General features: G+C 44.7%; 1 protein-coding gene across 1 annotated transcript in view; it reads right to left on the bottom strand.

Annotated features, from left to right (window-relative positions):
* The window catches only part of LOC119443797 (uncharacterized), a 454,815-nt gene that overhangs the window by 427,742 nt on the left and 754 nt on the right, over nucleotides 1–26,319 (bottom strand). The gene's annotated exons all lie outside the window — the stretch shown is intronic.

Raw genomic sequence — 26,319 nt, 5'->3', positions numbered from 1 at the left:
ATTGCAATAAGTTGATGTAAACTGTTCATCATATACATCTCTCCATTTCATGTGCTCCAACAGATGCTGTTTACACAACTACAGTGTCCATTTTGGGGAAAGGCTTTGTAATTGTAAACTGGATGCTTCAGATTTAAAACCAATTTTCGGCAATTTTTTATATAGTATGAGGCTCTGGATCAAACAAGTCTGACTGGATTTGGTAAAATTTACCCTTTTATCTAAGATGTAACAAATTTATTTCACATCGATTCAGCGATTGTCCGACGACAATATTGATACGTTTTACATGTACTTCATAGTTGACCACGCGGTAAACCTTCCTCTTAAGGGCTCTGTCGTACACTTTCAGACAGAAGGGAAAGAAATGTTTTCTGGTGATACAGGAAAAAGAAAAACCGGCGTCTGCTGGCAGGAGTTACGAAATTTGAAAGCCGTCCCTTGCAATGACGCGGCCTATACAATGTTATAATTAGTAATCAACTGGTGTATCGAAGTAACCTAAAATACAAATCGCGAGTATTTTTATTTATATTGTGCAGAGGCGCTCTGGTTTAATTAGAGAGTAGAGCACCGCAGGAAGAGGTTACACAGCTCAGGCAACACAGGCACAAGGCTTGGACCAACTCGTTGTCATATTTTTCAAGCAGTGCTTACTGCTCTTTCTTCTTCAGTACAATTTACAGAGTACCAACTTCTCCACATAAAGGCAATACGTAGGGGGAACAAAACATAACCAGTGAAACAGGAAAGCTTTTGCACAGATATACTCACAAACAAAAGCACTACAATAGCATTTAGAGAAAGACATGCCAGAAAGACATACATCATGGTTCAAACGCTTGCTGCCCTTTATACGCAATGCCTCACGAGTTTAAGTGTACCAGAGAGCTGGAAGAACGCCAACATTATACTAATCCATAAGAAGGGGGACGTTAAAGAATTGAAGATTATAGACCAATTCGCTTGCTTACAGTATTCTATAAAATATTCAAGATAATTTCCAATAGAATCAGGGCAACACTTCACTTAAGTTAATCAAGAGAACAGGCTGGCTTGGGGAAGGAATATTCTACGATGGATGCTATTCATGTCATCAGTCAGATAATCAAGAAATCTGCGGAGTACAATCAACCTCTCTATATGGCTTTCATAGATTATGAAAAGGCATTTTATTCAGTAGAGATACCAGCGGTCATGGAGGCATGGCGTAATCAATGAGTTCTAGAGGCATACGTGAATATCTTGGCAAATATGTACAAAGATTCCACAGCTACCTTGGTTCTCCACAAGCAAAGTAGAAAGTTTCCTATCAAGAAAGGGGTTAGGCAAAGAGACACGGTCTCTCCAATGCTAGTCACTGCACGCCATTAGACTGGGAAGGCTTAAGAGTGAGGATCAACGGCGAATATCACAGCAGCCTGCGATTTGCAGATGACATTGTCCTGTTCAGCAACGCTGGGGACGAATTACAACAATTGATTGGGCACCTTAACCAAGAAAGTGTCAGAGTGAGGCTTAAGATTAATATGCAGCTGACAAAAATAATGTTCAATAGCTTGGAAGAGAACAAGAATTCAGGATCACCAGTAAGCCTCTAGAATCTGTAAACGAGTACGTTTATCTAAGTCATTTATTTACAGGGAACCGTGATCATGAGAAGGAAATTTACAGACGAATAAAATTTATCTGGAGTGCATACGGCAGGCATTGCCAAATCCTGAATGGCAGCTTACCACTGTGATTGAAATGAAAAGTGTACAATCATTGCATCCTACCGGTGCTAACTTATGTGGCAGGTAGACACGTGGACTCATGGTTTCAGCACGCGGTGGTATTTTGTGTTCCTTGTACTTTTTCACCCCCCCCCCCCTAATGTAATGCCAGAATGGCGCTGTGCGTACTGTGATGAATAAAGAAAGAAAGAAAGCTCGAGAACAAGGACCGCCAAAGAGCGATGGAACGAAAAATGGTAGGCGTAACGTTAACCGACAGGAAGAGAGCGCTTTGGATTAGAGAGCAAACAGGCGAAGTATATATTCTAGTTGACAGCGAAAGAAATGGAGTTGGGCAGGGAATGTAATGCGCAGGGTAGCTAACCGATGGGCCATTAGAGCTACAGATAGGGTGCCAAAGAGCAGTTGAGGACGGCAGAAAACTAGGTGGAGTGATGAAATTGGGGAATTTGCAGGTAGAAATTAGAATCGGCTAGCGCAAGACAGGGGTAATTGAAGATCGCAGGGAGAGGCCTCCCTCCTGCAGTGGACATCAAAAATAGACTGACGATTATGATGATGACGCTACAAATAATGTGAAACCAACAGGTTTCAGGACCGTTGTTTTACAAGAGCGATGTTCCAGCATAGAATGGAAGAGTTCGTTATTTGACACATTTACTATGTTATGTGGTGAACTATTCGATTGTCTAATTGATGTAGGGAAAAAAAGAGCACTAAAAGTGTTTGTTCTGCAGTTATAGGCTGAGATCTTTTTGTTGTTATCACAGCGAGTTGGTATGTTCTGGTTCCAGAAGATAGTTGTAGCAATTGATACCTGTCTGACATATATTCGGTGGAATCAAAGCAGGTCAATCAATCCTGCAGTGCGTTGTATCTATACCAAGTAATTATCGCTGCAGTATCATATATATGTATCTGGATACAGTTTCTAAGTATCTTTGCCCAGCGGTGTCAGTGGCACATACTCAGTGACCCGGGGCACATACCCAATGGCACATGCTTAAGTTTAAGTGTGGCATATGCGTAGTGGCACATATCCACGTGAAAGGCCCACAGTTTAGACTTAACTACCTTGGGGACCGGCCCGCATTTTTAAAATACACTATTTTCTGGATCATCTCATGTTTTTTATGGTATAAGTATATAGCTAAATAGCTAGATAGCCGTGAAGAAAACTGGTCTGGCAATGGTAAGAATGCTATTCGTAGAAAAAAATTATGCGGTAGCGTTTGAATGTCATAGCGACATAATGCACCAGGCGTTCGCCAAATAGGTCAAAGTGAATTTAGTGGCTGTCAACCGTTGGATGCGGCTGACTTCTAGAACCCTCAGCCTATGACATAGCTCATTCGCCTTGTGAAGCGAGGCGATGTCGCAGTTGAGCGCATACTTCACCATGTTTGTATCGGCAGCGGCACGTCCTTGTGGTCGTAGCATGGTGGGCGTCCATGTGCCTTCGTTGTGGGAGTACGGGGCGTATCAGGCGAAAATTCCATGTCCCCAAGTATGAAGAATGCCGAGCGTACCGCCATGACCAGGTTGAGTGCACACATTTGTGCACTCACTCTCTTTATATGGAAGCACTGAAGGCGACCGCAACGCGCACCTGATGAATAAGGAATAAGCAGAGCGAGAAGCGGCTTTCTTGGAACCGGGAAACGGAAGACACTCAGGAGAGGCAAGTGATCTGACAAGGGGAGAAGAATGAGACGCGAGGCAACACACCAAACCATACGCGAGACAAGATTGCCTACAGCCAGAGCTCATCCATGGTAACAGCGTCAGCGCAGCCAGCGTCTGTCTGAACGAGGAAGTCCGCCGTTTCAAAACACGCAGCGATGGAAACTAAGAGTCTAAGCAGACTGTTCCGGCCTAAAACTTGAAGTTTCGACGAAACGACGCCACAATGAGGTCAATCATGTGGTCCGGGGGCGACGTCTGTGAAAGCTCGATTACGAATGAAAGCAATGTGGCGGACTAAAGAAAAGGAGCGTAACTCAACAGCGGGTGTGAGCACTCTCGTGTGATAGGCCTCTCTCCTGAAGCCAGGTTTTTGCACTGCGCACAGACAGAGCCCGAGGGGCGTGGAAGCCGTGCTAACGGTCGGAGTTTTATTGCGATAGCAATTATATGGACACTCAAAAGCAGATTTCTGCCGTCGGCGTCGCCGTCGCCGTGAGGTTCCGTATGACGTCAATGGAGATGAAATCGTCGCCGCGCGCCGCCGAACGCTGTATGTGCGAGTGAAAGGGCGCGAGGGGCGCGCGCTTTCACGGGGAGTGAACGCACCGGCGGAGAACAAACGCGCGTTCTGCGCCGTGCTCGCTTAAGGGCTGCAGAAGTAGGCGTCTCTTCCTCCTTTACAATCACCATATATGTAGAGCAAACGCGCCTAATTCCGACGCGCGAGAGGCCGTGGGGGAGGGGCGGGAGGGGGAGGAAAGGGAGGCGACGTTTAGCTGCGGCAACAAGTGCCTATTTATATCAGAGGCTCCGGCAACAGTCACCAACGCCGCACGCATATTGAGCGAACGCGGGCAAAACGCCGACGGCGTCGACAACAGTTCTGCGTGTTGCCGGTGCTGCTTAATGTCCAAGTTTATACAGCTGATAAAGCTAATACCATTTACTCCGTAAAGCTCTCTACAAATTTGCTATCGCAATTGATGCTTCGCCTTTCAGGTGAAACTGCGACAACTTTTTTATAATCGTTGGCATTGCTACAACCTTCAGTGCTGTTAAAGAAAACCAATGGGCGAAGCCTGACCTGCGGAATGACGCAGATGCGGTTGTACTGACTCATCACGGACCACGACCTCAATGAGCTGAAAACCAAATTTCAGGGCGAAGTCTAGACTGCGGCCATGGTGCGTTGCTTCATGTTGCAGTACGGAGCTTGTGTGTTAGCGGACATTTGCCATATTTGAAGCGGTATTTCGGAGCGCAGATGCATATAGTCGATCCCTATGTGTAGTGCAGCTGCCGATTTTTTTTTTTCATCTTCTGAATCGTGGGTAATTTGTGTGTAAGCGTACTGAGGGCTCAAGAAAGGCGCTAACGTTCTGATCTCATAGATACAATGTATACGTGACTGCTTCTCAGAGACTGAATTGATGTACGCTGAGCGTATGTCTCCTTTCTTTCAGGGTGAGAGCCACGTTTGTCTTGACAGTGTGTATGTGTTACTGGAGTGCGAATTCGGCATTTGAACTTGCCTGCTCACCGTCGCCTCGTCGGCGCGCTTGGTTTAACGCGGTGCATGGAAGCTTTCGGTTTAATGCATGACACGAGGTGGGGCCGCCTTATCACGACACCTTTATGTGCTGTGCTGGCGTTCGAGTGCACCTAAATCATCCGCTATGAAATATTGCTACTGTCTCAAGTATTGGCTGCATGTGCCAGTGCGGAAACGCGAACAGACGCAACGCACACATAACGGAGGAAGGAGTGATTAACTATATACATATCATAAGAAACTCCGGGTAGTGAGAAGAAAACGTGCTCAATTTTGTGAATAAATTCGGAGATTTAACGTGCCAAAATCATGGTCTGATCATGAAGAACACCGTAGTAGGTGACTTGGGATTATTTTCGACCACCTGGGAGTCTTCAACGTGCATCCAATGCACGACACACAGGCGTTTTCGCATTTCGACTTCATCGAAATGCTGACGCCGTGGCCGGGATTTGATCCCACGCTCTTAGACTTAGCAAACGCCAAAGCCATTACGTACCTACGGTGGGCTATTATGAGTTGGCTTTACAGTTCGTATTTCATCAATGGGAAACTACACCGCTGGGACGGCGCAACACGGAAGAGGTCACGTAGGAACAGTCACTCAGGCTGAGTCAGTTTTGTGTGAACGACTGTATGTGTTTTCATTCTTTTCGTCCTCGTCTCAGCATTCTAGAGACCCAAGAGTTGGACTAACTGTTGGAATTCCACGCTACTGCAGATAAACATACAAAAACTGCAGACGTATTTTGTTCTTGCGCTGTTCGCTGATCATGACAGATATTCAGTGTTCAGCACATGCTCGGAAAACACTGGCGGGAACTTCGAGTTGCCATTCCCAATGAACGGGCGAAAGCTCCCTCCTCCGATGAGATCAGGCAAGAGGCCTCTGCTCTCCGGAACAGCTTATTTTAAAGCGCAGGATCATAGGTGCCCGTTCCTGCGTTGAGCGTCGGCGTGCCTCGGCGTCCCTCGTAACCGAGTGAACGAGTGCAGCGAAAGATGACAGAGTGAATGCTGAGTGCAGCGGGTAATAAAAGAAGTAGATTGCGAGAGGATGAAAACGGAGGAGGCGGGTTCAGTGGAACGATGAGGCAATACGCGAATTTTCAAACGGGAATGTTTAAAAATTTGTTCATCGCAATAATCCTATATAATTTCAAAATGATCTTACAGGGGCACTAACATGACAAATAAGTGAAAACTACTATCAAAGTAGTCTCCAACAACTAAACAGCCACTCACTTTAAGAGGAATCCCGACAAGCCAAGAAAAGACGCTATAAGGACAGCAGAGGAGCAACGCTGTTCTCGCACTAGAATTCGCCCTCGATTCATGAGCCTATTTATCATTTAGGGGTAAAGATGAGCTATGTTGTAGTGGAAAAGATCCGTAGATTTAATTGTGCAAATTTCAAAAATTTACCTGCGGCATAAGAACCGAAACAGGAAAATATAACTTAACGTCATGTTTCGGGGCGAAATTCTACAAATGGAACTTCAGCCTTTATTTTACATTGATGTAATCAACCAGTTAAAAATAACAAAAATAGAGTTTCGCAAAATGTTCTGGCATTCGTAACCAATTTAGCATATTCTGTTCAAGACAAATAGCATTGAATGTCATTCTATTTCATCACCGGGGACGTCATGTATGTGAAAGTAGGATGACATTCATAGCATAGTGCGACCATATCACGTGCTGGAACAATGACTTGGCGCAAGCTGCTGGCAGATATACACTTACGGCTTTTTACGTGCTGGAAATGTAGTGCCTGAGCAGCCTTAAATTCTCCAAAGAGTACGAAAACTGTTTTCTTAAGCGCTATCCTGAAGTGTTTCCTTTGATGCTTCCATAGCCGCGTAGATGCTACGCACAATAGAAGAAAGCGTCATTTGTTTACTGAAGTGCAAGATGTATTCGCACATTGCTAGATTGATTCCTCTGGTAAACAGGTGGTCAATACCACTGCCACTTCGCGTAGTGGACACTCGGTTCGTGGTGTTTAGGGTAGGGCCTAACACTTCCTCTGCGTAGCAGTGGGACCTCTGTTTGTCCGGGTTCGATGTCTTGCCCATTTGTTCGAATGCGCCCGGGCGAGCGCAACCTTTTAATATTCTGATGTTTTTAAAAGCACGATTTCATTACGCGGAATGGCGCAGTGGAACACTCCTGAATATTACTACCACCAAGTGATCTTTGCCGGGCCCCACATGCATGGGACGCGGGCGTTTCTGCATTTCACCCTCGTCGATATGCAGCCGCCACGGCCACACCCGCGACCTCATGCTCAGCTGTTCAACACCACAGCCACTAACATTCACGCTAGAACGTAGTTGTCTTCTCGAAGACAACGTGATGATGACGATATGACAACGAGCTACAGCAACCGAGAAAAAAAGCGACTGAAACTTGATACGAAAACGAAATGAAGATCACATTGCCATAAAGGCAAAATGCCGACAACACGAGCGACAGCATTATGGCGCTGCTGTTTGCGTTCACGTGCAATCACCTGCATTGGCGCGTCGCTTTATTTCGCGCTATATTCGGAGTTTTTCGGAGTACTGGTCAATCACCCTACCTTAAATGGAAGCTAAATAAAAACACTAAATCACTTCGGATGGATAAAGCGTTCTTTGAAAATTATTGTTCATTATGGATTAATAGAAGAGAAAGTGAAGGTCACCGTTTCAGCTTATGAATCAACGCTGTATGTCACTGTGACGTCACGAATTTCAAAGTTTTTTATCGTAGTTAGGCCTCGTTGTCCCCCCAAAAGTTCTCAAAACTTGCCATGTTAAATCTGTGGCTCCTTTAGAAGACAATGCAGTCTATCGTCATCGCGTAAGAAAGGAACTAGAAGACGCTGTGGAAATTCATAGCGTCAACTGGTGCTGGTACTTCAAGAAGACGTCGCAACCATCGTTTGTGATTGCGCTTTTCTGGCTTACCAAGCGTCTCATTGTGGCAGGAATGGTCTTTTGACATTGTAGAAGGTTGATTTGCTGATAGAGAAGAAATCACTTTTCTCCCGTTTTCCTTTAATTCGCACTACAGCCGGTGTTTGTTTGCACTATCTCCGGTAATCGGGTCACCTTAATTCGCACTTTATCAACATTCTTAGACAGCGCTGTTTCTGGGATCAGCCCACATTTTCAGAGAATACGATGCAAAAAATTTCATCACGTCCTTTAGCATGAGCTTGCGAACACCTTGACTCCGATAAGACGAAGACATTTAAAAGGTGGCCAACAAATTTGGCGGATCCGCCACATCCGGTTTCAAGAGCGATGCTAGATGTCACTTGTTTTGTTTCCTCTTCTTTGTTGTCCTTAAAGTTGCACATAGTGATCTGCGTCTGGAACAAGGACGAATAATTTATGCACGACGACAACCTATTGGGCAACGCTGCCTATGCAAAGGGATCAAAGCACACAATTTCCGGCGTACCGAATGAATAGGTCGTCTCCTTTATAACTTCTTAAACCTTCATCGGACTCATACGAAATACGCATTTTACTATTAGGCATATAGCGATAGAGGGCCATAGATCCCAATTTTCTCCCCATGCGCTATCGGAACGACCCATGAAGCGCTGCCAGCTGCCAAGATACAAAAAAATTGGCCCTCAACACACCCTACACACAGAGTGAATTCTCTGCGGTCTTGGAACAGCGCCAAACGACACCGCCGCGGGTCCCCATGGAGGGATTTGGCAAAAGCTTCGAAACCTCAGAGATGAATCACAAGGACAGCTTTTTAAAATATGTAATTCCTGGGAATCCGGACTGCTTCGAGATTATCCTAAACTTTCGCTAATATGTACTGTACCAGAACTGCGCAATAGACCACAGGCTACTGAAGAACCCTACGACCCAGGAATATAACGTCAGCAGCCTCCGAACTTCTAGGAAATACCAAGTACGAAAGCGCAGCATTACAGCGAATATGTCCAACCGGGACTGCACTCAGTGCAGCGCACGACCGCATGTCGTTGCTCCGCTGAGTAATGAAACGCAACTCTTGCAAACAGGCATCAGACTATTTTCTGGCTGTGGATATGCGTAAAGCATCAGGGAACGTAAAACAAGACGCCATGTTGGACAAATAGGTTTACCAGTAGAATAGCTAATGAGCATATTATTAGATCCGTAGTTTTCTCCGAAGCAGAGCAATAAAGCATTCAAGGGACACTTGTTTACCCGTACGTAGATGAATGCGAAGGCACTGCGACCACCGCGCGCTGCCTATGATCTTTCAGTCTCAGGTATTAAGGCGACAGCCTTCAATGTCTCATAAGACGGTGGGATTGAAAACGCGGCGTGCGGTACAGAAGGTCACGTGAGCTCGCCTCTTGCAGGGACGTGTTCGTCGTCGCCTTCTTCCACAGCTTGCTCCCATGCCACTCACGCAAAAAAGGCAAAGTTAATTAATTAAGATAAGAGTTATTTCAGGCACTCGAACCCACGACCTTCGGTGAGAGTCGAACCGTCGAGCTCATGAGGGAGTGGAACCCACGACCTCTTGTTTTAAGGCAAGGTAATTAAGGCACAGATAATTAATATAATTATATAAGCTCTCCCAGGAAACAAAGGACCTAATAAAGAAACGACAAAACATGAAAATGGCCAACTCAAGAAATCAGAATGCGCTGAACTGTCAAAACTGATCAACAAGAACAAAATAAGGGATATTCGAAATGATAACGTGGGAAAGGTTGAGGAAGCAGTAAAATATGGACGCAGCAATAAATCAGTAAGAAGAAAGCTTGACAAGGCAAGATGTATACTCTGAAAGATAAGCATGGAAATATCATCAGCAATTTCGATGACATAGTAAAACCAGCGGAAGAATTCTATACTGACCTGTACAGTTCCCAGAACAGCCAAGCTACTTTTATTGGAAATAGTGATGAACCGGATACAGAGGCTCCTTCTATAGCTAGCGAAGAAGTTAGAAGGGCCTTGAAAGACACGACCAGGGGAAAGCTGCTCGAGAAGATGGAATAACAGCAGATTTAATCAAAGATGGATGAGATATCATGCTTGAAAAACTTGCGGCCCTTTATACGCAATGCCTCACAACTTCAAGTGTAACAGAGAGCTGGAAGAACGCCAACATTATACTAATCCATAAAAAGGGAGACATTAAAGAATTAAAGATTTATAGAATAGACCCATTAGCTTGCTTTCAGTATTGTATAAAATATTCACCAAGATAATTTCCAATGGAATCAGAGCAACACTTGACTTCAGCCAACCAAGAGAACAGGCTGGCGTCAGGAACGGATATTCTACGATGGATCATATCGATGTCATCAATCAGGTAATCGAGAAATCTGCGGAGTACAATCAACCTCTCTATATGGATTTCATAGATTATGAAAAGGCATTTGATTCAGTAGAGATACCAGCAGTCATAGAGGCATTGCGTAATCAAGGAGTACAGGAGGCATACGTGAATATCTTGGCAAACATCTACAAGGATTCCACAGCCAGCTTGATTCTCCACAAGTAGAAAGTTACCTATCAAGAAAGGGGTCAAGCAAGGAGACAAAATCTCTCCAATGCTATTTACTGCATGCTTAGAAGAAGTATTCAAGCTCTTAGACTGGGAAGGCTTAGGAGTGAGGATCAACGGCGAATATCTCAGCAACCTTCGCTTTGCAGATTACATTTTGCTATTCAGCAACAATGGAGACGAATTACAGCAAATGATTGAGGACCTTAATCGAGAAAGTGTAAGAATTGGGTTGAAGATGAATATGCAGAAGACAAAGATAATGTTCAATAGCCTGGCAAGGGAACAAGAATTCATGATCGCCAGTCAGCCTCTAGAGTCTGTAAAGGAGTACGTTTACCTATGTCAATTACTCACAGGGGACCCTGATTACGAGAAAGAAATTCACCGAAGAATAAAATTGGGTTGGAGTGCATACGGCAGGCAATGCCAAATCCTGACTGGGAGCATACCACTGTCACTGAAAAGAAAAGTGCACAATGATTGCATTCTACCGGTGCTAACATATGGGGCAGGAACTTGGAGGTTAACAAAGAAGGTCGAGAACAAGTTAAGGACCGTACAAAGAGCGATGGAAGAAAAAATTCTGAGGACTAACGTTAAGAAACAGGATGAGAGCCGTGTGGATCAGAGAACAAACGGGGATAGCCGTTATTCTAGTTGACATTAAGCGGAAGAAATGGAGCTGGGCAGGCCATGTAATGCGTAGGATGGATAACTGGTTGACCATTAGGGTTACAGAATGGATACCAAGAGAGGGGAAGCGCAGTCGAGGTCGGCAGAAAACCAGATGGGATGATTAAGTTAGGAAATTTGCAGGCGCAGGTTGGAATACGCTAGCGCAAGACCCGGGTAATTGGAGATCGCAGGGAGAGGCCTGCGTCCAGCAGTGGACGTAAAATATAGGCTGATGATGATGATGAATTAATATGGAATTAGTTAGGCCCTCGAACACGCGACCTTTGGTTGGAGTCACACCCGCGAGCTTTGGTGGGAGTCGATGCTACGACCTTTGGTGTCAGGGTGAAGTTGATTAAAGGACAGTTAATTAAGGTAGCGTGAATTCGTACACATGAGATTCGATGGGAGAAAACAAGTAATAAGAAGTAACACATTCGAATGAGAATGTCTAGTTGAATGAATGTCTCTTGAGCGCGCAGGCTTTCGCCTTCACCCACTTTGGCGTATGCTAAAGGGCCTCAATTTTTATAACTGGTGGTGCCACTGGCCTAGTCACATGACTCGAGCCGCTACGTGAGCAGAAGCGCGGTGACGTCAGGTTAGCAACGCTGTTCGTCACGAGCTGCACACAACGGAAGGTAGTGGGTTCGATTGCCTTCATTGTATCCATCATAATTAACTGTGCTTTAAATAAATTCGCCTTAATGACCACCAAATACCGTGGGTTTGACTCCCACACTAAAAAAATAGAAGTATTGTATTTTAATCATTCCTTTCAGTTATTCATACATTTACGGCCTAGTAGGGACAATAAATAAATAAATAAATGATTATCTTAATTAACTGTGCCTAATGAACACCAAAGGTCGTGTCTTCGACTCCCACCTGAGGTCGAGGGTGCGACTGCCACCTTAGCTCGTGGGTAATCAACTGTGCCTTAATTAACCTCGCCTTAACATCAAATGTCGTAAGTTTGTCTCCCACCAAAAGTCATGGGTTACAGTGCCGTAATTAGCTCTATATTAATTAGCTGTGCCTTAGTCAACTTCCCCCTAACACAAAGGCTATGGGTTCGACTCCAGCCAAAGGTCAAGGTTTCGACTCCCACCAAAGGTTGTGGGTTCGAGTGCCTTAACTCCATCTTAATTGACATTGCTTTAAATATTTGACTTTTCGGCCCATCGTGTGGTCACGCCAACACCGACAACGCCGGATTTTTCGCCTCATGCGCCATATGATACTTTCGCATCAATAAATTTAAAATTACAGGGTTTATTATGTTATTCCTAAGATGGAGGTGAAAGCCTAAGTGCCGATGCATTAAAGATAGACACATGACGTACACATCCGCCTCAATTCGCTTAGTCTACTTCGCTTCGTCATCCCTCTTAATTCACTTAGTCATCCTCTTAATTTGCTTAATCATCCCTAATAATTCGCTTAGTCTACTTAATCCTCTTAAATCGCTTACTCATCCTCTTAATTGAGTTAGTGTATTTCACTCAGTCATCGTCTTAATTCGCATAGTCATCATCTTAAATCGCGTAGTCAACCATCTTAATTTGCTTTATCATCCATCTTAATCACTCATCTTGCTTGCTTACGGAAGTATGAGTGCTTACGGGGGTATGAATCATTGATGATGATAGTTTTCATACCTCTCGTGTCGTCGCCGCGTTTTCGCTCAAGGACTTCGAAGTTCGACTGAACGATGAGACGTATAAGGCTTTTGCATTAAATGGCCCCTAAAACACCCGGAGGTCGAAATTTAGTTGTGTTGTCTCGCCGAAAACACCACAACTGCACGAGTTGCACGAGTCTACAACGAACACGTAGCCGCGAGAATTTTTCGAAATGGTGCCGTAATAGCGGAGTTGCACGCGTTTGATGATCGAAACACGGCCCTCGCTCGTTTCGCTCTTTCCTTCGCTACTCTCCTCGTCGGCTGATCTCTCCTCGCCGAGTGCTCCAAATGTCACGTGACATTCCTCGTCGCCAACACGCTTCTCAAGACACATCCACTTCCGGTTAAGGCACGTCCGCGCTAGCGGCAAATATACCGACGGCGAACTGACTTCCAGTGCCGTAGAACGTCTGCCGCGCGAGATGTGTCCTAAGTATACGGTAGTTCGGCCGGCGCACCGCCCGCTGCACGATCGACGGGCCAATCGACGACGCGTGAAGCTGCTCGCCTCCGCTGCCGGTGACGAAAACATCGGCTACAGCTTTTCGATGCAAAATTGTTTCCGCTAGATAAAGCGATGCATCAATTGTACATTATATGAAAAACAATGTCCGCTGTCAAACGTTTAACATGAACAAGAGCTCCGATACTTGTGCAGCTACCGACGCGAGACGACCGGCTCGGCTGTGCTCGTATCGCAGCGGACGGCGCTCCTGACATTAGCGTATTTTAAATGCGAAGCATTTCTTGGTGAACTTGGACACTTGGACAGTATCTATCTATCTATCTATCTATCTATCTATCTATCTATCTATCTATCTATCTATCTATCTAGCCGCCTACGTCTTGGTGATCTCATGGTCGCATCGTTAACTTGTTATTTACCAAAATTGGCATAATATGACAAAAGTGTATGGCGAACATAAATGATTGGTAATGACATGAATATCATGACATGTGTGTCATGTAGGTCATGAAACAGCTGCCTACGTCCTGGTGCTCTCATCGTCGTTTCGTTAGCTGGTAGGTACCAAAATTGGCATAGCATGTCGAGAGTGTATGATGAATATAAGTGATAGGTCATGACATGAATTCCATGACATGTGTGTCATGTAGGTCATGAAACAGCCGCCTAAAATGACAATGACGCAGCGAGCAAAATATTAACACTCAAAAAGCACCTAAATGAGTTGTGACGTGCTTATTAAGTGAAGGAAACGCTAAAGAATGATGGCAGAAGTCATAGTCATAAGCATGACTCAGCGAAAATGGCTATGACTCAGCGAAATAGGATTCACACTCAAAAAACACCGTAATTGGTCCTGACGTGGGTAGTAAGTGGAATATACACTAAAGGATGATGGCAGAAGTGAGTCATAAGCATGACTCAGCAAAAATTACAATGACTCAGCAAGAAAAGATTAACACGGAAAAACCGGGGGAAGCTCAAAAACCGGAGAAGCTCAAAAAAATTTTACTCGAGCACCACTGAAATGGGTTCGGAAGTAGAAACGAAGTGAAGGAAACACTAAAGAAGATGGTATAAATCAAAGTCATGAGCATGATGCAGAAAAAATGACAATGACTCATCTAAAAAAGATTAACCCTCATAAACCAATGTAATGGGTTCCGATGTGGGACTAAATGAAGGAAAAGGCTAAAATGGTTGAAGTCATAGTCATGAGCATGGCGAAGGCTTGCACCTTAAGGTCTCTTAGTTGCAGCTAAAGGGACTCTTCAGGACTTATGACATGAATATCATGGCATGCGTGTCATGTAAGTCATGAAAAATCCACCTAAGTATTGAGCTCCCCGCACACTGCTTCGCATAACATCGATTCCTACAGGGCGTGGGATCTCCCGGATTTTTCTTCTTTGTGTACAAATATTGCGAAGAACGACAACAACGATAACAAAATATTGCGGCTCGTGAGCGTCGGTAATTCATTTCGAAGCGCCGTCCGCTTTATCTTTGTAGGGAAACGGAAAAGGCCTAGCGACGATATCAGCGCCGTCGAGCGATCAGCGGTGGTGAGGCTGCCACACAAGTAAGTCCCGGTCTCAGCCTATCTACCTACGGCAACGAAATCTCGCCGTTCGCGAGCAAAACCGCTGTTGAACGGCGGCCCGCGAATGGCAAACGGGGTGCGTAGAGTTGCTGGTTGCTGTGCCGGTAACGTGGACGGGCCTTAGTCGCGACTCAGCGCTTCTCTGCTACCCGCTGTTGCTTCCGTGCCGGGCCGTGCTCATGCGAAGCGTGCCGCTATGGACCCTGTGTTGTGCGCACGTCTAGGAAGGCCAACACTGTCGCACTCTGTTCGCGCAGATAACCAGACCGCTAAGCACGACTGTGTTAATGGAACGCGAGCGATTTGGCACTTGCATTGCGGGCTGCAATTACCGATTCGCAAGCACGCACAAGCGAGCAACACGGCGAGCAAGTGCAGGGAGCGCCCGTACCTGCTAGCAAACTAACCGGAATTCGTAGGTTCTTGCTGGACCATTCGACGAAGTCAGCGTCGTTGACATGACCAGATGCACCCTGGGGACATCCCGACGACCGCTGGGGATACCGGAAAGGCCAGGAGAGGAGGACGGCACTGTTTTTTTTTTTTTGGTTTTGTAGTGCGCCAGCGGCGCGTCGCGCTGCAGCTTTTGGCATCGTTCATTGTGGCGGCATTCTGAACTCGATGCGCGTGTTTACTTGAAATGTTAAAACATTTTGTAGCGTTAGCTACACTGGCCTAGCCAAGCCCGTTTCGCGCGGCACATCAAGAGCCGTGCTGCGCATGCGCAAGGATCAGTGATGTCACACGGCTTGCGCACCGGAGCCACCGGAGCCGGCACCTCTCGCGCACTCCGCCGCCGCCGCGCGCGACTCACCGCCGCCGGTCTGCGCATTCCAGAGGAGTGACGTCGTAGCCGTGGTAGACGCACTGGCGCCGGCGCGCGCTCGCTGTGCAGTCGCCGTCTGACACTGCGCTGGAGCCGCTGCGCTTCTGACTGGCGTTTGCCAGTGTGGTATAGCCACGGAGAAGGAGAGCGCAAATGCTGCTCAACAGCGCAGAAGAACGGAGAAGCTTGACTCATCGGATCCCGAAGTAGTTGCCTGGCAATTAGCGGTTGAGCGTAGGAGACAACCAGGAAAGCTGAGAATAATCAGCTGAACCTTTGCTAACGCTACGTATATCCTGGCATAGCCGAGCTAAGCCACTGCAACTTTTTTTGAGGTGGTTTAGGGGCCATTTAATTAAGATGAAGTCTGAGAGCATACTACTTGGATGGGCTGAAAATATACTACTGCGAACACGCTATTTGCATGTGAACACGTGTCTTCAACTCAACTGTTTGTGAAGTCGTAGGAGCTAGGGATTTGGTGAGACAATAGGCAGAAAAAGCACAACACTTGCAAGGGGTTCGTCTCTGAATTGCATGGTGTACCGCCGTTCGACTTGTCTTTGAGACCAAATGAATGAAATGGTGTTTGTCGCTGAGCACGAAAGCTTCGCAAGTTAGTCTCCTTCATGGCGGCACTCATATCTGATGACACGAGCCTTGGACCTGCGTGTCGCATAAACATGCACTTCACTGGCTGTCAGAAGGTCAGCTGTTCGTAAGTTATCGTAGCGCATTGGTGAAACGAGGGGCCAAATTACGCAGTCATTACAACTTCTCGAAAACAGAGGTGCTTCTTTCCGTAGCTGTGAAACTTCTCCCCTTTCTTTTGCAAATTTTTATTGTCAATGTGAAGACGTTGTTGGCCTTTTTCTTTTAAATTTGCTGAAATGGCTTGCTGCAATGGGGACTGTGGTACGCAACCTCCTTCTCGAGATTGGCCATCATGTAGTGGTTCGCTCACCGGAGGTTCGCGCTGGATGGCTGTGGAGGAACGCTTGCTTTGTGATGATCAGAAGCAACCTCTTCGTCAAAATGATCACACAACAGCTCTGCTGCTTTTCATTTTCGCTTTATGCAGGGCTTCTTCATGATCGGCACTAAATAGGGGAGATACTCTTTAACTACAGTTTGCACGGAACCTGGGCGCAGCTTTCTTACAAGGCACGCATCACTTTGAACGAAGTGCCTGCTGCATATTTATTTATTTATTTATTTATTTATTTATTTATTTATTTATTTATTTATTTATTTATTTATTTATTTCACATACCCTCAAGCGCCAAGGTATTATAGAGGGGAGTGGGGTACATGCGAACAACAATAACAACCATAACTACGGATTTATATAATGCAAGCGACATCTGCAGTGGAAAGAATCATTAAGAAATCAAATAACAAGAATACTATGATATTCAAATTATATAAATCTAGCGACATATGAACTGAACAAAAGAAAAAATACGGCGCGACAGCGCTTGCGCTAATACAGCACTTGCGCAAATACAGCGCATGTGGCCACGTGCATGGTCACAGTTGAACAAAGCAAACAAGGTTCGGCGGAAAAGTGCGCTGTTTTCGATTGACACGATTGCATCAGGAAGGTGGTTCCAGTCGTTTGTTGTATGGGGAATAAATGAATATAAAAACCTGTTTGTGTGACAAATAGTGCCTCTTACTTTATGACGGTGATCAACTCAAGATGACAGATAAGTAGGTGCTAGAATGAGCTCATTGCTAAGAATACGATGATGAAATACTTTATGAAAAAGGCATAAGCGAAAAGCCTTTCTGCGCAGTGACAAATAGGGTAGAGACAAGTTGCTTTTCATAAGAGTTATGCTAGAAGTACGATCATAGTTTGAGTGAATGAAACGAGGGGAATTATTCAACCATTTCAAGAGAATTAACAAGAGTAGCATTGTAAGGGTCCCAAATGGCAGCAGCGTATTTTTAACTTAGATCGAACTAGTGTTTTATACAGTAGTAGTTGCATTGATGAAGGAGATTTGCTAAAATTTCGCCGCAAGTAGCCTAACATATGATTTGCGTTATTGATTAGGAGTCGATGTGACATTTCTAGGATAAGTCAGATGATATAGTTACACCTAAATAACGGTAGGATGAAAGATGTTCTAGCTGGACGGGGTTAAGCATATATGCAGGCACACAGGCGTCGCGTCTTGTAACAGTCATCAGCTTGCACTTCTTGGGGTTTAGTTCCATGTGCCAGTTTTTACACCAAGCGGCGATGTTATCTAGATCAGTCTGTAGAATTTCCTGGTCTTTATCATCACGAATTTCACGATACAGTACACAGTCATCGGCATATAAGTGAACTGAAGATGACACACAATCGGGCAAGTCGTTAATGTATATTAGAAAAAGTAGTGGACCTAAAACAGAGCGCTGCGGAACTTCTGATGCTACGTTAATTAAGGGTGAATAATGACCGTTGACAGAAACATACTGTCGGCGATTGATTAGGAAGTACTCAAGCCAGGTAAGTACATTATGGCCAAGGTTTAAAGAGGAAAGTTTCTGCATAAGCAGCACGTGAGTAGCCTTATCAAAAGCCTTCGAGAAATCTAGAAAGGCGCAATCGATTCGGCAATTCTTGTCTAGTATAGAGTGCAAGCGGTGAGTGAAAAGAAGTAATTGAGTTTCACAAGAAAACGAGCGCCTGAAGCCGTGTTGTGATGATGTAAAGAAAGAATTTGATTCCAAAAAGTTAAAGATATGACTGTACAATACGTGCTCCATCAGTTTGCAAGGGATACTTCTTAGCGAAATGGGCCGATAATTTAATGGAGAATGTTTGCTGCCTGATTTATGAACAAGAACCACCTTCCCAATCTTCCAATCAAAAGGAAGGATACCATGATCAAGCGACTGCTGGAAGAGTTTAACCAAGAACAAAGATGAGGAATGTTTAGTTTGTTTTAGAAATTTAGAGATGATACTGTCAGTTCCGCAAGACGAAGAAATCTTTAGCGAGTCGATTAGGTGTACTATTCCAGAGTGCTCGAACATGATAGGGGACAACAAAGGATAATCATGAGGCGACACATATTTAAGACAGCCGACTCGACATGAAGAAAAATTGTGTAAAAAAACATTGTAAAACACTGAGGCGCATTCTTCGGGTGGTATCGCTTCATTTTCACAATTATTAAGAGAAATAACACTACTTTCCGTCACATTTACGCTTCTCCAAAATGCTTTAGGATTACCTAATAAAAGGGCTGGGAGAGTGTTAGTAGAGTAGTAATCTTTGGCGTGACAGAGTGCTGTGCGGTACTCGGCTTCAACATTGCTGTATGCTTCCCAGTGATTTCCTGTTCGTAACTTTGCTGAACGAAACAAGCGCTTTTTTTTTATTGGACAGACGCTTTAGCTCTTTGTTAAACCAAGGTGACGCTTTATTGCGCTGAATGCGTCTCAGTGGAACGTATGCAGTGATAAGCTGCGCGACTTTATTTCGAAATAGAACCCAGTTTTCTTCGACCTTCCGTGTATCAAAATCAATGACGTACGCATCAAAATATGTGCACAGTTCCTGGTTAATAATATCAAAATTTGCTTGTTTGTAGTCGCGGATAAATTTCTTTTCTTTTTTCTGTCTTGAAAAAGACATGTTAATGTCGAAGTGGAGCAGCGAATGGTCGCTAAAACCAGGCAAGTGCGTGAGTGTTGAGATGAGATGTGGGTGTGTAGACAAAATAAGCTCTAATGTACTAGATGTACCTGCGGTAATTCTGGTAGGCTTCGTTACCATTTGCGTGAAATTAAAGCATGCACACATGTCTAAGAAATCCTGACAGTGCGACGAGAATGGGTTAAGTAGTGGAAGTCGATCCGACCACGTGATTTTCGGATAATTAAAGTCACCTAAAGGAATGATTGGTGAGGAAGGATACCGGCTAACAATAACATTTACGACATCATGTAGGTCATCAACGAAACTTGACGCGGCATTGGAGGGGGGGGGGGGGGGTTTGAACGCTCCTAATACGATTCGAGTATTTTTTAGCGTAAGACACGCCCACACTATTTCTAGATTGGATTCAGTGTCCACACGAAACGACGGGATGCCTTGCCCTACTGCTATCAAAACACCGCCGCCCTGCCGATCTTCCCTGTCACAGCGATATACATCATATAGGACTTGTTCGACTGTAAAAGTTCGGTACTGCGCTCTCGTGGGTTCAGCCATGTTTTCGTTAGCAGGATTAAATCTCCATCACACGAGGATATAGTAATGTCAAGTTCACCACGATGTTTCAAGATGCTCCTAGCATTAGTAAATAAAACCGGAACAGATAAACATGAGGAGGACAAGCCACCACTTCCCCTCGTCAATTGTTATTTTGGTGTACGAGAGGGATGGCGTTTTTGCGAATTGCCATGGTGTGAGCGAGCGCGTGTGTCAGAGGCAAGTCCATTCGTATCACTATTTGCATTATCATTGCTGTCGTTTAAAACACGATTGCGACTTCGTTCACGCACGCTATTGCTACTGCGATCTTACGTATAGCACGTGTCATTGAAAAACACTTCATCATATCGAAGGTGGTAAGCAGGCGACTCGGGTAATGTTTTAGCAAAATTAATCAAACATTTGCGAGCCTGACGAGTAGCAAAAGAGAAATCTTCGGTTACAGATACGTTACACGACCTGAGTTTCGAGCGCTGAAATAGAATGTTCTGTCGAGTTTTAAGGTTGTAAAACCTGACAATGAGTGGTCTGCACTTATTTTCCTGGTAGGGACGTCCACCTAAGCGGTGTGCTCATTCAATTGCGTCTGAGGTTAAATTGCTATCAATGTCGATGATTGCTATCAACTAAGGTCGATGGCCACTTTTTATTTATTGTAAGGTTCTCTCATAAATGTTCTTTCGACATTTAGAGCAGAGAGCTTCGTCGACAAGAAACTGCTGAAAATTACGCCAGGCGTCTTCTCTGGTCGGAATTAGCACAGCGTCACGCAACAGCACACCATCATTGTGAAGTAAGATACAAAATCGCGGTATGATACAATATTGACACAAAACACCGGAGAATCATGATCAGCATCCACGTGCACCATTCCGCCACAGCATCACGTTTGCGCATAGTTGACGCGTCACCCTAGTTGAAAATGGAAACATTCAAATTTCACCATGCAAATACAGTGTGACTTCGATGGAGAGCGCACATACGTGCAGGATAATCCAGGTGGCCGCGCGTGAACTTCTGCTGCAGTAGGTGCAGCTGTGGTTAGAGTCACACTAACTTTAACTGGGTTGACGCGTGCTGCCCACGTGTTAGGCGCTTAAAAGATAGGTGCTCTGAGAAAAAAAAATCACCACCCCTTCCACTCCGTGAAGATGGTCGACCAGTGAAGCTGTGTTAGTTACACCGAACGTTAGTTACACCAGCAAGTAGAACTTCACAAGCTGTCTACATTGTAATTTTTTGTTTCACCATTCCTTCACCTCATTTTCGCTCTAGCGTGCTTCGCGTGGTTACCATGCTTTAGGAGTGCTTTTCTTGCGGTTCTCTGGATGTTTCTTTTTTTGTGTGTATGTGAAGTTTCTCTGTGTTTCGCCGTGCTTTTTTTCTCGTTCAACTTGCGCCGTCCTTTTTTTGCGCGCCAGTAATGCGAGCAAGCGACGAGCCCATTCACGAACCAACTCTCGCTGACGCTCGCACTAGGCAGCTTCTTCATGAGTACGCACTTCTCATGGTCTTCCCATAGTTCTAGCTGGGTTGGAATGTGCGGAACCACTAATCCAACGCTTCGTATATACAACTTTAGCAGACTGGACTGTGTCGGCAGCAGCTCTGCGCGTTGCCTCGTTGGTGCTGCTACACAACCAACGCTACCGCTAAGTCCTCTCACACCCCTCCCCTCCATTGACCTACTTTTTTTGCTACACCGCCATTGGTTGGCACGCCTCACGCTCTCCCCCTCCAAAGCGAGTATTGGACGGTGCGACTTACGCAAACCCCCTCTCCCCGTTCCCTTTTTCATCTGCACCCTCTCACAGCATTCTCATAGGGGGCAATCCAACCCCTTTCCCACTGTTGAGCTCTTTTTCTCTGCTCTCCCGCTAGGTCACATGGCCCCTTTTTAGCGAAGTCCGACAACGACGGCACAGGGTCCGCGTAAGCAGCTTCGCTGTAACAGCTGTCGCGTTCTTAGAGACAGCGAAGGCCGTAAAGGGTGGAGACGTGCGCGTCGTCCAGTGCGACCATGCTTGAACGCATTGTTTTTATTGCAATTGCGATTATACGGACGTTCGGTCCGCGTCTTAAGCGTGAAATGCTTTTAGCTCCCGTTGTACGTGACCCTCAAGTGACCTTGAGCCAAAAGCCAGAGCCATTATCCGGGCACAAGAACAAAACGTGGTCATCCGGGCAACCAATCGAAACCGCAGTCTCTGCCCCCCAACTTTCTGTACAGGACCGCATAACATACGCTAGTTATTGCCCAAAGCAGTTACAAACATATTGCTCCCAATTCCTTCCTAGTCTTTGTTCGCAATATCACTCAAGCTGTAACTTATGGTAGGCTGCCGTTTTGTCCTTTCCAATAGCTACGTTCAAAAGGCAGATACGGGGCACCATACACTTGGCTCATTTTTCGGCGCTGAGACAGGGTTGCCGGTGGTCTTTTCAACGCCAGCGGTCTGGTCGCACATTTAATTTCAGCCGACCAGTTCTACAAGACAAGAAAAAGCAGCGACAGACGCTGAGCGCCCTGCACTGTTGGAAGAAAAAAGATTTGCCGTGGCTGAACGCTGTCAAAGCAAGTTTGTCGAGCGATAACACGGTCTTGCTTGATTTGGGAAAGGACACAGACGCTGCATGGCGCCGTCAGCAACTACCGCATCTACAAGTGCACCACAGACAACACACAGACGCTGCTTGGCGCGGTAATTTTAATAAAAATGCTATCCTATAGTTACACAAAATCTGCTTGCAGAGGCAGTTTACGCGCTCTAGTGGATTCAATTTCGTGACAAAAATAAAATATTCCAACGCGAAATTACCAGAAACTTAACGTTTGTAATATCACAAATATGGTATGTGTTTATATTTCGGACCTTAAGAGGAAACTTTAGCTTGGGCGCTCCTATTTACATACGTGGAAGGGAACGGAGAAAACATTTCGCAACCACTGCACAAAATTTTGGAAGGTGTGCTGCATTTAAAAGAAAGAGTTAAAACCCAGGGACAGCTGGAAGCACCATTGTCGTCTACGCCGGCAATGAAATAGAATTAGTCAAAATTGCAAATTTTCCTAAAAGGGCACTATCACGTTTGCAGTTGTTTAACTAAAAATTGAAAAACGATATTGCAATTTTTTAATTGCATCTAATAGTACGTCTGAAGCGGGTAATATTCAGGCGTTGCACATGGCTGTCACATTAATCACTAATATGAGAGTGGAACGCTTCCAGAATGTTTGTAAATATTGTTACGGGCCACCTCCTTGCTTTAAGGAAGAAGACGACGATCACCGGGAAAGGCATAACAAATTCACGTAAGATTTGCCTTCATATAACAAATTTGTTCCCTTAACATCCTCTAACGAATGCAATTTACGAACTGCGATATTTGTTTCTGGTGTAGACTTGCGGATATGTAAACTTCTTACTTTTTTTTAGCTAAGAAATTTTCGGTACATCTGTAAAGAAATTACATTCCTTAAATAAACATTCTGCTTCCTACAGTCACTGCGATTTCATTTGATCACTGAAATGCAAGAAATATTATTGACATAAAAGCATATCTCCGTTTTGCATATATTTGAAAAGGCGGCATCAGAGTAGCGCGAACTAAAGCATCCTTTTAAGATTACCGTATTTGAAGGCAACTTCCTTTTTAAATGCGAAACATTTCTTGGTGAACATTTGCTACTTTGACATTATCTATCTATCCATCTATCTATCTATCTATCTATCTATCTATCTATCTATCTATCTATCTATCTATCTATCTATCTAGCCGCGTAGGTCTTTGTGCTCTCAAGGTCGTTTCTTTAACTTGGTATGTACCGAAATTGGCATAGTATGACAGGGTGTATGACGAACATAAATGATAGGTCATGACATAAATGTCATAACATGCGTGTCATGTCGGTCAAGACAATGACACAGCGAAAAAGATTAACATTCAAAAACCACTAAATTGGTTCGGACGTGGGTACTAAGTGAAGAAAACACTAAAGGATGCTGGGAGAAGTCATATTCATGAGCATGACTCAGCAAAACTGACAATACCTCAGCATAAATAGGTCAACACTCAAAAACCACTCAAATGGGTTTGGACGTGAGTACTAAGGGCAGGAAACACTAAAGAATTGTTGTAAAAGTGATAGTCATGAGCATGACTCAGCAAAAATTACAATGACTCAGCAAAAAAAGTTTAACACTCAAAAGCCCAGTACTGAAATGGGTTCTGATGTAGGTACCAAGTGAAGGAAACACTAAAGAATGGTGGTAGAAGTCATAGCCATGAACATGACTCAGCAAAAATGGCAATGACTCAGCGAGAAAACATTAACACTCAAAAACCACTGAAATGGGTTCAGACGTGGGTACTAAGTGAAGGAAAAGACTATGATGGTTGAAGCCATAGTCATGAACACGACTAAGGGTTTTGCCTTACAGTCTCCTAGGCCTAGCTAAAGGGCACTCCTGAGGAACTCATGACGTGAATGTCATGACATGCGTGTCATGTAGGGCACGAAACAGCCGCCTACGTCTGGGTGCTTTCAGGGTCGTTTTGATAACTTGGTAGGCTCCCCGCACCCCGCTTCGCATAAAAGTCGATTTGTGGGACCTGCCCGCTTTTCCCCTTTAAGTATGTGTTTGGGAACTAATTTGTGCCGACAATTGTGTCCGCCAGCGCGCATAAACCACCTGCGCGAATAAGTTGTGCGTAGCTGCCATCGCGATTACTTTATTAAAATTACCGTTAGCTTAATTTTGAGGAGACTGTATACGACATGCATGCGTTCATCTACTACTCTTAGCGGCTCAAGTTATTTACGTGATTGACTCCGAGTTAGAATTGCTGTAATTATAACGACATTGTAACGTCACAAGAAATAGGAAGCGAGTACCAAATGTAAACCATTACGAAAGTAAAGTGGGAAAACAGCTATTAACAGTCACGGATAGGCACCACCTGGCAAAATTAAAAAGCGCAGTTTCTCATAAGTCGCCGACAGCACAAAAAAAGGGGGCAGCCACTCGAATGGTGACATCGGACAGCGTCTTTACTGACCTGATGATAGTTAACGGCAGATAAATGTGGAGTAGGTGTTTATTTGCATTTAGATCTTTCTTTTTCTTGACGCCATGTCTCCGAAGAGCACGTTAACTTTATCGACAAAAACCCCGTTTTCCTCCCTGTGTATGGATTTTTTTTACTCCTTCCATACTTATTTAGCTTTCCTCAATTTTTAATATTGTGCGTAGAAAAAAAATCGTACTTCAACGCGTGTAAGTTGATAAGACTGTGCCTCACAGCTCATGTAAGCATTTGAACATTTAGAGCCTACACACAAACCATGATGTGCGATCTTTGTTTGCTGAACCACTCTATTTTTTTCTGTAATCTAGAAACCGCATGTTTGGATCGTGCCCATAGCAGAACTACGGAACAAGCACACATAGCGACAACTCATTTCGAACATCGAAGCGCTAGGAAGAGAAGCGCGCGCAAACACGCCAAGATGTCCGCACCGAGTAAACACAGCGCGCGAAGGTCTCTCACTCTTAAACCAGTGTCTTTGTCCGCGTCAGAGCCAAGGTGGTTTCATGGTTGATGTGCAAGAGCGCACACGCAAGAATATGTCTGCGCCACGATTCATCTTAGTACCACCGAGACGGTCAGCGATTGATGTGCGTTAACTTGGAGTAGTCGTTAGAAATTTATAAACAAGATATTACGCTGATGTTTCTCAATTCTAGTAGAGCCACGTGAGAATCACAAGCCGGAAACAGATTCGCGGCTTCGTTGTGTCCGACAGTATCTTACAGCAGATGTTGTTAGTATATTGCCAACACAGTAATCACCTCGAACTATTGTTGGGCACATGCTCAGTTATTCTCTTCAATTATATGCGGTCAAGTTAAGAAAGCGTTGCTCAGCTGTACGCTGACGCTTCACAATAGTACAGGGACTGTCTGCTTGACGCAAGGGCTGTCCAGCGCGCTTCCACGTGCTATGCACAACTGCAAAGGACTGCAAAGGACCAAATGCTTGAATATAGAAAGGAAAAATACCTAGGAAGAGTTTATTGCACTAATATTTTGGCCGTCGTCTAGAAAAGCACAATGCGCATTTTAGAGCGGCTATCCTACTACTGTGTCTGTCGATTAATTCACATAATTAAATTTAACGTATTAAGTGTTAGTCTTCCGTTGTGCCTATGAATAGCTTCTACTCGAACACACACACACTACTTGATTCAAGTGGTGCATCGCGAAAGGTAAGAATAACGATAAATGACTCTTTTTCAAATAAGGAATGGTCACTAAAATGCGATGTAGGCTATAGAGTG

This window comes from Dermacentor silvarum, chromosome 3, assembly GCF_013339745.2.
Source record: "Dermacentor silvarum isolate Dsil-2018 chromosome 3, BIME_Dsil_1.4, whole genome shotgun sequence".
NCBI classification, from domain to species: Eukaryota; Metazoa; Arthropoda; class Arachnida; order Ixodida; family Ixodidae; genus Dermacentor; species Dermacentor silvarum.
The sequence above is the reverse complement of the archived record's forward strand: the minus strand, read 5'-3'. Positions and strand labels throughout refer to the sequence as shown.